Source organism: Myodes glareolus, chromosome 14, assembly GCF_982192425.1.
Source record: "Myodes glareolus chromosome 14, mMyoGla1.1, whole genome shotgun sequence".
Classification (NCBI taxonomy): Eukaryota; Metazoa; Chordata; class Mammalia; order Rodentia; family Cricetidae; genus Myodes; species Myodes glareolus.
In genome coordinates, this window is record NC_142039.1 from 26910862 (window position 1) to 26924688 (window position 13827).

Sequence of the window (13827 nt, forward strand, 5' to 3'; positions counted from 1 at the left end):
AATTGAGCCCTAACCTATAATGTAGTCCAAGTTTTCCAAGTCCATGCTTATTTGTGTTTATGGTAAATTGACTTCATGTTTCTACAGATAATAAATTTCCTTACCCAAAGAATAAACCGTATACATATGGTCTGACCCTTTGCATCTCTGTGCACTGAAATAAGGCTGAATTGTGGATTTTCAAAGGCACATATTTAGGAGCCACACACTTTACGTAATAGACTTTGAAAACTACTACATGTAATATTTTGACTTGTGGGCAATTCTTTGTTCTTAAGCCTGGATGTCAGCAATAATATCCCTGTAAAGGGATTATAAACATGCTAGGATGGAGAGTCAGGAGACAAAATGTAACAATTCAAATAGGCATATGTAGTTTGCATTCCTTATGTAATTAAGTGGCAGACTGGATTCAACCATGAGTCAAAGTGCAAATATTGCCTCTTTGGTTACTATACTCATATGCATTATGCATATTTATGTTGGTGCAATATTCTTTAATCTCTGTATACCTACATAATTCATTCACTTTAAAAATATTGACAGTTCTCTAAAATAATACACTAATTTAATAGCAAAGTAGTTTTAGCTACCATCTGTCTTTCCCTTTTGGTTGCAAACATGTTTTGAATCAAATCCTTAAACATTCAACTCACCCTTATGTCATTTTGAAGATAGTTACAACATGAACAGTTTCTGCATTATTGTTATTTTTGACATTAATTACAGCAGAACTTTCTTTGGTGTTAGTCACAGAGCATATTTTAAATTGTAAACTGTAAATGGGGGGGAGATTCACTGTCTTAAAAAAAAAGCTGCAAAACGAACCACTTCTGTACCAAAGCCAGTCACCGACTGCCTGAGTCAGTTTGAACATTAGAAATTCTGCTTCTCTAGAAGCCGGCGTGCCTAAGACAGTTAACTTTATATATACTAGGGACAATAAACATTCTCCCCTTTGCAGGGAAACACCTACAAACATCTTATTTTCTTTTACACATGCACCCCCCCACACAAACATGTGTGTAAGAAATATTTTTACTTTATGCATGTATGTGTGTGTATGTATGTTAACCAAGCAGCGTGACATCGAACACTCACACTGAAGAAGGAAGGTCACAGAATGTAAGGGATGTGAGGTTCTGTCATAATCTGTTGAGATTCTTTGTGTTTCCTTTTATGCAAATGACCTCCTTTCTTTTCTGCTATTTGTCAGCTTAGGAGGCTGTCATTGTTATGGAGATGATCCTTCCCCTTACCTGTCTTCCTATCAGTGAGGCTGAAGCTAATTCAGTGCATTGATGTAAGATTATTATCACGTTGAGCACTTATCTGACAAAATTTATGATGATGAGTCTAGCACACATTGGCTATGCCACTGTTCTCCCATCCTGGGTTTTTATGCCGTTCCCATTAGCTGCTGACAGCTGTCAAAAATATGGTTGTTATCGTTTTATTTACTTCTGACATTTGAAGGTCACTTATAGTTTTAATTAAATTTTTTCTTTGTCAACTCAGAAATACCACTCAATTTAGCTCTCGATTGGTCTTAAAGCTGAAATGGCATTCTAGGAGCCGGCTATGTCAAGATTGCTTCTCTCAACCTGTTATTGCAATGATAATCATTACTGAATTTCCCAAATACATTGGTGAATACATCAAATGGAGAAACAGGTAAAGCCTGGAAAGTGGACCATGTCCCTACGTAGGAATACATGCTCCTTCCAACCCTTGCTCCTAGAGCAGAGACATTAATGTAATCATGCTGCTATTCTTCGGGTGACTATGTGTGTGCCATATTCTTCTCAATATGCCTTCCTACCCAACTGCTGACCTTGTTGTTGGGATAGAAAAGTTTTCTTTTCCAATTCTGATATTGCTAGCCCACTGGTGGTAGGCTCCTCCCCAATATGGGATATCTCTTATGCTGGGTGGAGTTACAGCCCTCTGATCTATGTCAAACATTAAAATACAAGACTGTTGTCTCCTCCTTTTAGAGGCAGGGGAGCCTGTCAGTCACCTCAGGAAAGATGATTCACTAGCATCATATTAAGGAGAAAGGAGGAATAATTATTCTCTCTGTGAGATAATATACTAGAAATCCCGCCCTCTGAACAAACAGTCACAGTCAGGGAGCTCTGTTAAGTCTGCTCTTCTGAGTCCTAATTCAGAAAAATAAAACATAACTTTCTTTCAGATACTTCCCAAAGCCTAAGCCTGTTCTCTCGGGCCCTGCAGGCTCTCATTCTTTCCCTAAAGCTGTGATCTTTCACCACTTGTCTGCCACGTGGCTACTCTCAAAAGATCATGCTTCTCCTACTTTAAGACTTAAAGCTTGCCTGCACTGTTGGTTTCCCCTTAAGCTATAATGAAATGACCACAAGATTCATTATGCATCTATTAAAAAAAGTTGTTTTAAACCAAGACTAAGAACCCGAAAAAGAGGTTCCCATTTCCCTGATAAAATATGGTACCCAATGCAGGCCTCTCAAAATTTCTAGTGACAATATATTTCCTTTCATTCACTGGCTGCTGTGAACAATTAGCAACCCAAGCATTAAAAAACAAATTTAAATCCAAAGGGTAAGGTTGTATTGAGGTTAGAGGATTTTGACTTTGTGGTTTATAGCAACAGACATTGTATCAGTATTCACTGTTGCGATGTTAGATCACAAGGGTTGGTCAATATTTTTCATTCCAGGAAACGTTGGTTTTTGGGGCCACTTCAAGTACATAGGTTTCATTCCTTGTAGTAGACTTAAAATAAAAAAGGATTGAGGCTCTTGAGAGTGTTGATACAGAGAGCAACTACACAAGTTATTCTTTCTTAAGCAAGTTAACCAAGAAAAAAAGCTTTCCAAATGCAGGACTGAAGCAATCTTTGCCAGCTTTGAATTTTGCAGCACTTGACACTCAACCGTTTTGCTCACTCTTAGTTGTGCCTGTACTGTTTTAAGCCAAGTATAGTTATTCAGAGTTCTACAGATTGCCACAGACAACACAAATAGCTTGCTGAGTTTGGAGGCAAGGGACTAGTTAGGAGCATTTAACATGAGATTCTTGGACTCAAATGTCACAACCACGAGGACCAATTTCCAATGCAAATTACATGAGGATTTCTTTTATTCAGTCTCTAGTTTGGTCTACACCTCCACGACATCAACACTGTGGATGAGGGAAATACAGCTCCATACCAGGGAAGGGGCTAAAGGGGAAATGCCGTAATTAGAGGAGTTTGAGTCCTGTCATCGTGTGTGTGTGTGTGTGTGTGTGTGTGTGTGTGTGTGTGTGCAGATTTTATTTTGTTTTTATTGTCTTGTTTTCATAGTAGATCTCATCCCTGGTAATGCTACACCTTTCTCATGACTCGGTTGACTTCTGTCTAGTCTAGGAATAATCCCAAAAATGACTTATTTCCTCTATTGGCAGGATGGAGAAGGAAAGTGGAAATGAACCCCACAGTATGTCACACTTCAGAAAGCAGTTTACACAAGGTGAACTATCTTGGTATCAGCCTCCCACAGCACATTCTCTCCAGGGAAGAGTGTTGAACTCAGTACCATATCCTTATGTTCCGTTGACATCATTAGCAAAAGTAAATAAAAAAAAGCATTGTGAAAGTAAAGAGTCTTTTAAACCTCAAATTGAAGATTTATAGTAAATAATCTTAATTACTTGGCTTTAGAGAGGATGTGTTCTCTTTTTTCATTTTTCACTCTTTTTAAATTGATTTTATTGAGCCATACATTTTTATCTGCTCCCCCTGCCTGTCCCCTCCCCTTTAACCCTCTACCATGGTCCCCATGATCCCAATTTACTCAGGAGATCTTGTCTTTCTCTACTTCCCATGTAGATTAGAGCCATGTATGTCTCTCTTAGGGTCTTCATTGTTACCTATGTTTTCTGGGATTATGAATTTTAGGCTGTTTTTTTGATTATGTCTAAATACCACTTATGAGTGAGTATATATGATATTTGTCTTGCTGGGTCTGGATTACCTCACTTAATATGATGTTTTCTAGATCAATCCATTTGCCTGCAAATTTCAAGAAGTGTATTTTGTATGTAGCAGAAGAATGGATTCTGTTTTCGTATCCAATCGGTTAGCCTGTGTCTCTTTATAGGTGAATTGAGTCCAATTATGTTAAGAGATATTAATGACCAGTGATTGCTGTTTCTTGTTATTTTAGTTTAATAGGCGTTTCTGCACTACCTCCATCACTTCTTTCTTCTCTTGAGAACATGTTCTTAGTGCTATACAAGCTGTCTCAGAGAAAAGCTGTTGGTTTTATCTTTGAAGGCGTGAAGACATTCAAAGACCTCTGCCAGGTCCCAGCGAATCTGAGAGCAGTTGAGTAAGTCTTCCCATTGAAGAATCTGCAAAGAAGTACCCTTGTAGATACATATGAGATACCATTTCTATATTGGTTCTATTAGTATTGAATTCGTCTGCCAGTTCCCTTATTAGACTCTGGTTATCCTGTATGTGAACAGAAAGAGGTGAATTTGGGGACACTCTGGGTCCTGCAATGTTCTCTAGTGACATGACATAGTTTCCCTGTCTTAAAACATCCATTATTCTTTTACTTATTATGTGAATGTCTTTAGTGTATGGTTCTAGAAGGTTATGAGAACAGAAACCATACTGAAAAGAATAAAAGTTATACTTATGGACTATTATTCTAATCCAGATACAAGGCTAGTAAGTTCACATGTTTTTGTATAGCAGTTTCCCAAAATTTGTGTGGGCAAAACTACCATTATTATAATTTCCTGCTATGGGTGTAGATCATCTTAGAGGATAAGTAAAGTGCCCAGCTCAGAGCCAGTAAGAGAGTGGAATCCAGTAACCATAGCATGGCCATGACATACTGAGTATATTATATCATAATCTCTTTTCCTAATAGCTCAACTGCAATTCAATTGATGAATCAATAAACTAATACAAGTAGGCTAATTAAAGGAGGGGTTGAAGTAAAAGGCAAATCAGAGAGGATGACAGTTAAGTGCTTACTATGGAGATAACCTCCTTGATGTCAGTTGAGTCCATGATGAAGAGACATTGCACAAAGCATGCTATAAGTTCAAAAGTACTGTGGAAGGACTAAAAAGTGGATTCAGCATTTAAGAGCTGTAGAGAACTGATGAAGTTCTGAGTGTATATGTATTGTTGACATTGGTACTGCCATGTCAAGAACCATAAGGTCTCAGATCCATGGCAAAGCCTTCCCTGAGTTCTAGTATAGATGTTTACAAACAGTTGACCTTTAGCTAAAATCACTGGACATGGAATTTACCAACCTCTGCTTCTTTTAGGTGACTGCAGCCTGAGACTGATCCCCTACAGCAATTTCCTACCAATATTAGCTAATCTGCCTCCTCCCTTTTGTTGCTATGATATATAAAGATGCTAAGTTTCCAGGCTGTTGTTAACACATCTCCATCAGAATGCACTGCCCACCCAATCTTACTGTGTGAGTCTCTCTGTGTGTGAGCGTGTGGTGTGTGTGTTTGTGCATGCGTGTGCACTTGCTTGTGTGCAGGTGTGATTTCTTCATGTTGCCTCATTCAGGTCAGTCCCAAAGCTGCGAAGACTGTGACAAAGAACACTTATGTCAGCCAGCTTACAACCTCAAGTACATATCCAGCTCCAGGGATGTGAGAGTCTCATCTGGCCTTTTTAGATACCTATATACAAGTGTGTACACACATATGCATACTCATTCAGAAACAAATGCACAGACACATAGAAACAAGACTCAGCGGGTGGGCACTTTCTTAGTAGTAGAGCACTTTCCTGTCATGGATTAAACCCTGAATCCAGGTCACAATATAACTATGATAATTGAAATCAAGAAAACAAAATGATATGAGTTGTCTGAAAGAAATTTCTCAGACCAGAGTCCGGGGAAATGCTTACATTCACAGCACAAGATCATCAGCAAGATGTGGGATGCAGAATGCACATGGTATTCTAGTCTATGGTCGTCTAGGGGGATGTTTTTGGGATGGAAAGAAAATGTAAGGATGCAGAGCAAGAAGCGCCATGAAGGAAATGGCGCTGGCAGTCCCTAAGACTATATGAAATAGATTTCCAGTTATTCGTGTTATATCTGAAAATTTCTGAGTGAGAACACAGATAACTTGCTATCCATCTTTCTCAAGGTTTAACATTTCAGTTTTTAGAGAACAAACTTTGAAGTACGATTTTGTTATTCTTTCAGTTAGGTGTCCATTTCATGTTTGGTCACTGGGTCTGAAAAGAAATGAAAGAGAGTTATTAATGCACAAAGCATATAGTCTTGAACGTTTAAATAAAAAAAATAACCCCATGTTAACAAGAAAATAGATCACGGAGTAAAGAATTCTCCATGGGAATTGGAACTGTACATGGGCAAAATGTTCAATTCAACAACACCTGAGCTCTGGGGTGCTTTGGTGAGATTCTCTCCACCTAGTTATTTAAAATTTGTGCTCTGAAAGCAATGAGTCACAGTCTACGGAATCCTCAGGGGAACACTTGCTTCATGATCTCCAACCAGCCTCCTGCTCCAGTAATTTGGAGTCTGTTACACGAATGCCAGCCCAATTGTTTTTACTCTTAAATGCTGTGTTATGCTTCAGTGCTTAAAGCAATCTTTCCAATATTGCTTATATTTAAATATTTGTTTATCTAACAGACATCCAGGCAGCTGCAATCCTCTTTCTAAATATGCAAGCCTCCAAGGAGCTCAGATTTGAAGGAAAACAACTCAAGTCTGTTTCTCTCATGTGAAGCACACGCAGCTTTAGTGGCAGGCATGGGCACACATACATGTACACATATGCATATACAAAGTACAAAGCTAAAGGTAGCTCTAAGCAGCAACTTCCTCATCTGAAATGCACTGTGGGTCTGTTCTGGTAATTTTTGTAACTGCTTATTATCATAATAATTACTAACCTGTAGGAGTTAGGAGGTGATGGACAACCGGTAGTTATGTTGTACTTTGTAGACAAGGAACGCTGTGAAGGGATTAATTACACCATGTTCGGTAGGCAAAGACATCTCTGTCTAATAGGAACTGTGACTATAAGAGTGGGGGCTTTGTATTATGATCATAATATTCAGTATTTCTAAAGGTAGATTATAAAGAGCAGAGATTTCTGTCTCAATTATTTGAATGTGTTGATTGCACATATAACATTTCAATTTATTGTCTTTTAACTCAAGCATCACATTTTACACTAACTCTCTTTTGTATAGGTACTAAAGTTTCCAGGAGACAGGAATGTATGTTCTCATCAGGTTCCCTAGTGAAGTCTCAAGATAGTGTTCACTATCTTGTACCAATGCTAATACTTCATTAATACAGCTACTGTTTTTCAAAGCAGACAGTCATATATGCTTGTATTTATTTATTTTCTTGGTATAAACTTTATTGAGATTTAAACTCTTTCTCGATTGCTAATCAACTTTTTCTCTTCTCTGGGTAAGCATGTCAGGCACACCTAGAACGATATCACAACATGGTAGAGGATGTAGGTCACCTTCTACCAAAGGAAAGCAGAGGTGACCTATGTAAAATGATGTACCTGAGACATTACACCTTGTTCAGCAAAGCAAGTGTTGTCTTTGCAGCTTGAATTCAAGTCTTTGGACCTGAGACCTTGACTCATGACTCTGGTATGGAGAGGGTCAGAGGTCTTCTCTATGATGGCACGGATGTTCTATATATACTCTCCCAAGTCATAGTCACATTTGGTCATATGGTTGATAAACTGTGTGACAATCTCACACTCATGGACATATAGGCAGCACTAACAGGACTCAGCAGGTTATTAAAAGAAAAGGGAGAAAAGGACATAAAACTGAGGTGGAACAAAATGTGTGTGTATATGGGGAGGGGTTGTCTTTACTGAGCTGGAGGAAAAAGTAGGGGTGGTATGATTAAAATACATTGTATGCTGGTATGAGATGGTCACAGAATGTTAAAAACTAAAAATAAATTAATAAATAAATAAAGCAAAACAAAAAAAGAAAAACCAAAAAACGAAACCAAACCAAACCAAAGAACCAAAAGTACATACAACTCAAAAAATGTTTTAAAAAAAAAAGCAAAGTAAAATCATGCCACTTTCCAAGTGATTTGAAAGTTTTCTAATTAATGCAGACAAGATAATAAATTTAGAGGATAGACTTCCTGTTTGCCTTAGAAAAAGGCATGACAAGTTGACAAAAAAATAAAATAAAATGTGAAAACATATGGTGTGTGTTGGCTACTCCATAGAAAGACACAGTTTTAAATTGAAGTGATGAAAAACAATTTTGAGCATTTGTGGATTAGTGGATTTGAAATATATAGATCAATTTAATTCTCTGTTGCTACAAGATATTAAGAATTTAATCAAGAATGACTATCTATTTTACTCTTCACAATAAAACACATTTCAAATAGTTCAAGGAAGGCCAAGTGCATACACATATACAATCAGGGTTCAGGAACATTATGAAGCATGCAGCCTGCCCTCATTGTCCTTTCCCTGTATTTTTTTACCTTGAGGATCTCTATAGAATCCATCTTACTTACTGTCTCCAGTTTCTCTTACCTGCTGACTCACTGTAATTGAATGAGTAGATAAATTATCTAACTCAAGTAAGTTTTATTTAAAATATGAATCATTTCAGAGCAGTGATGACGCATGCCTTTAATCCCAGCACTTGGGAGGCAGAGGCATGCAGCTCTCTGTGAGTTTGAGGCCAACCTAGTCTACAAAGAGTTCCAGGACAGTCAGAACTATTACACAGAATAACCTTGTCTGAAACAAAAAAGAAAAGAAAAGGAACAAAAAAGTGTTCGAAAAACAGAAAAAGATTTGAAGAAGTGGAATTTTAATTATTGACAAGTCTAAAGGGTGTGGGAACTGCAGGTCAAAAAATTAGGAAGCTAGTGTATGCTCTTAATTTAAAAAATCCTATGTGTAATGGTTATTTTAAATTGTCCACTTGATGCAACCTAGAATCACATAGGCAGGGTGTTAGGATTGAATTCTCTATAGGCTTTTCCATGAAAGAGACTTTGTGTGTGTATGTGTGTAATGGGAAAACTCTACTCCAAATGTCAACAATTTAATCTAAATGTCAATAGCAACACTTTATGGACTGAGTCTTAGATTGTGTAAGTGTCACGAGGGAGCCAAGCACAAGTTCACATGTGTGCATTCAGTTCTCTTTATTTTAAACTATGGACATAACTAGCAGCTTCAAGTTCCTGCCTTGATTTCCTTGTGGTGAGGAACTTGGCCCTACAATTCTAAGTCAACTTAACCCTTTTTGCTATTAAAGTTGACTTTGAATGGTACATTTTGTCACAACCACAGACATATAACTCAGAGCATTGTGCTTCCAAAAGTCAGTAAGGTCATCATCTGGATTCTCGAATGTCACCTTCTAGCACAGTTGTTCTCAACCTTCCTAATGTTGTGACTCTTTAATACGGTTCCTCATGTTACCCACTACCATAAATTATTTTGTTGTTATTTCATAAATGTAATTTTGCTATTGCTATGAATCTTAATGTAAATTTCTGATAGGTAGGGTGTCTGATGTTTGACCCTTGTGAAAGCATCATTCGACCCCAAAAGGTCTTTACCCACTGGTTGAGAATCTTGTTCTAGAATTAAGAATAGTCCAAGTATTTCCCAGGATAAGTTTTGAAAATGTGCAGTTTCCATGGCTTATTGGGGTCAACCACAAATCAAATAGAGATTCTTCAAAGATAATGACTATAATAATGAAAGAACATTCAAATGGAAAGGTGAGAACTATTGTTAATTGCACTTACAGGGAAGCAAAGGAAGAGAGGTTTCCAAGCTTAAATAAGAAGGGTAACTTGAGTTCTTTTAGTTTGTTTTTTTTATCTGTTTTTTTTTGTATTTATTGAGCTCTACATTTTTTTCTTCTCTGCTCCCTGCCTCTCCTTTTCCCCCTTCAACTCTCCCCCAAGGTCCCCATGCTTTCAATTTACTCAGGAGATCTTGTCTTTTTTTACTTTCTACTCCTCACATAGATTTTATCTACGTAAATCTCTCTCAGTGTCCACATTGTTGTCTAAGTTCTCTGGGATTGTGGTTTTTAGGCTGGCTTTCTTTGCTTTACATTTAAAAACCACCTATGATTGAGTACATGTGATAATTGTCTTTCTGTGTCTGGGTTACCTCGCTCAAAATAATGTTTTCTAGTTCCATCCATTTTCCTGCAAAATTCAAGCTGTCATTATTTTTTTCTGCTGTGTAGTACTCCATTGTGTAAATGTACCACATTTTTCTTATTCTTTCTTCGATTGAGGGGCATTTAGGTTTTTTCCAGGTTCTGGCTATGACAAACAAAGCTGCTATGAACATACTTGAGCACATGTCCTTGTGGCACGATTGAGCATTCTTTGAATATATTCCCAAAAGTGGTATTACTGGGTCTTGAGGAAGGTTGTTTCCTAATTTTCTGAGAAATTGCCACACTGACATTCAAAGGGGTTGTACCAGCTTGCATTCCCACCAGCAATGCAGAAGTGTTCCCTTTTCCCCACAACCTCTCCAGCATAAGTTGTCATCAACACTGGCAGACCAGGATTGAGTTCTTTTGTAATGATAAGTCTTGTCTACAAAGACCCAGTCAGTGTAAGGCAGAAATCATTTGCTGGGCATATGCACTGACACAAGTATTGTCTGTCCAAAGCGTGGTTTTGGAGATTGTCTTGTGATCACATACCCAGAGTTGCCTCCCCAGGTTATCAAGCATGAGATTCCCCTGCTTATAATAACCCATCTTTAATTATTGAGTTTTTTATTAGCATATGGCAGAAAAGACTCTAGTTTGGTTGTGACTAATTTCTCAGTTACTAGATCTCCTAAGGAGGACCAGGGGAGGTGTCCTTACTCATGGACTCTCAGTAAACAATTCCTTCTACCCCAGACACAAAACTCACAACTTCCAGGATTTTTAACACTTGCTACTTATCTGAGTGGAACAGGAAATTCTGCCATTTGCTTCCTTCCTCTGAAACTTTCACATCTCTAATCACTGAACAAAGAAACATTTTTCTTTGGAGCCATATTGGTCTTTAAAATGCTCAGCTATGAACTACAGTGTAGAGCAGGGCCATTCTGAGCGACCCTCCTCTGCTTTGGTGGCTCTTGACATCAAGTATAATTGAGTAGATAAATCATCCATGCTTCCCTATGAATCCTTACTGCATCTTTTATCTTTCTGGAGAGGTTGCAGGAGAAAAAAATCTGACAAATGTGTGCTCTCCTTGGCTACAGTTCATAGGCATCTTGTCTCCAGTTATTCTTTTGACAATGTGGTGAGAGATATTTTTCTTCAGTTCATGGTGATGCAAAGAGAATTTGAGATTCTACCCCCTTTTCTTTGCCCTCGGTTTAATTTGTAATCATTATTTTCTCCTCCCTGGAAGGTGTTTGGAAATCGGTCTTCTGGACATTGATGTTTGATGACATTTTAAAAAGAAAAGCTGTCAAGACAGACAGGGACTTTTTCACATTTAAAATATTCTCTAGATGATTCTGGACTTGCCTTTCATGTCTTGTATTTTATTTATTTATTTTTTAAACTACTGCAATGTTGGAGGCCAACAGGAGATCATTTTAAAGTGACAGGGTAGTCTCTAAATCAAGAGCTCCTCACTGAGATTTTTCCCCATGGTTCTTGTCATCTTGACAGGTCTATGGTATTGAACATCTGTTACAAGATTTGTAGGTATCGGTGATGATTTTCTTAGCAAGTACTTAATGAATTTACAAAGATACTTGCTTTAAAATCAAGCAACCTACAATCCCCTCTATCTTCTTTGTGCCTCTGTTTGAGGAAAAAATTGTGTGCCTATTTCCATGTTTGAAGAGCAGCATTTGAGCAGCTTTGGAAAGCTGAGTAAACAGAAGTCTGGTAGGAAGTAGTAGTGAGACCTAAACTGAGTATCTTAATTACTCTTCCTGTTGATGTGATAAAAGTAATCTGACAAAGGCAACTTAAGAATAAAGGCCTCTTTGTGAACCACAGTTCAAGAATACTGTCCCTCATGGAGGGAGAGTCAAGAGAGCAGGAACTTGAAACAGCTGGTCACACGGTAATCACAATGAAGAAGCAGAAAATATGAATGAATGTGGCTGCTCAGCCCTCTTCTTCATTTATACAGCCCCGAACTCCAACTAGGGAATGATGCTACCCACAGTAGCCAAGGCTTATTTATTCAGTTAATGCGATAAAGAGAGTCTTCCAAAGGCATGCCCAGAGGGATTCTAATTTTTTTAGGTGATTGTTAGCATTAACAATCACAGTGGGCTATGTTGGATATTTATTTGCAGAGGTTAAATAATCATAACCAATTTCAATATTTGTTTACTGTCTCTTGGTTGCCATAGAGTCTTCCTAAAAGTTTAAGGTGTGCACTGAAGGAGAAAAGTGACACAGATGTGGGCATGGTGTGTCCATGACCTAGTAGTTCATTTCTTTATGGCTTACTTGAATCCTGGTAGATAGTTTCCGTGGAAGAGCACTTATCTCTGGTCACATTCAGTTTTATCACTTAGACTGTTTTCATGCACAATTGTACCTCAGGGAAACCATGCAATGCCTTCACACACATCTAGGGGCATTTTATGCATTTTTGTGAAAGGTATGTGATTCACTTTTTAAAACTTTTATTTATTTTAACTTTTATATTTTTTTTTGTGTGTTTGTGTGTGTGTGTGTGTGTGTGTGTGTGTGTGTGTGTGTGCGTGTGAGTGTGTGTGGTTTTACATATGCTACCATGCATGTATGCAGGTTAGAGGATGACTTTTGTAGCTGGTTCCTAGTGAACACTTGTTGAAGCAGGTTCTGCCTTGTTTCTATTGCTGTGTTTTGTGCTCTAGACTAGTTGGCCAGAAAACTTGAAGGTGACCTTTCTCTTTCTGCCTCCCACTCACAGTAGAAGTATGGATATTACAATTTCCTGCTCTGAAAACAAGAGGGAGAGTTGCTTTCACTATAACCTATACCTGCAATGTGATTTCTGCAATGTGATTTCTGCGCATCTTGAGTCAGTGAGTTTCAGTCCTCAAACCCTGGGTCAGCAATCAAGTTTATTCCATTATGGAATCTGCTTGCCAAGTTGTCTGTCATCCACTTTGCCCCCCCCCCCTTTTAGCAAAAGTTGAATGTCACCTTTGGTGGTTGGCCCTACTATTTTCTCCCTGATTGTACCGTACTCATAACTTCTAGTGAATTAGTTACTCATCCTCTTTAACTTTGCCATTTTTGTGATGATTTTACTCACCTGGCTTCTAGCTTCTAAACGCCATAATCTATTTATTTAATACTTTTATGGAAGTAATTTATACTTTCTGCCACTAGTAATAACCCATTTTAGTTTCACTGAAATATAGGGGAGGAGCTTTCTATTTCAAGTACTTTCAGGAAGCAACTTTCAATTTTGTCATTGTAACTCCTTAGGCTATTCCTCTTCTTGTTTCATGGTATTGAGAGGATAGCTGTAAAGAAGTGTTTCCTTTGACTAAGTTCCAGATAATATGTTTTGTATATACCTTTACACGAAAAAATTTCCACCACTTAATGTATTATGGGATTTGTTTTAATTTATTTCTTTTCTGATTATTTATCGCATTATAATATATTTATAATGTTCCCTGAAACCTAATGCAACCATAACAATAGTAATATCATTAATAAATGATTAATAGTAATTAATATTTTTATGGCATATTTTTATAGTCATTTGTTTACTGTATATGTTTTATTTATATATATAAATGTAGTTAACCCTCTTTCCA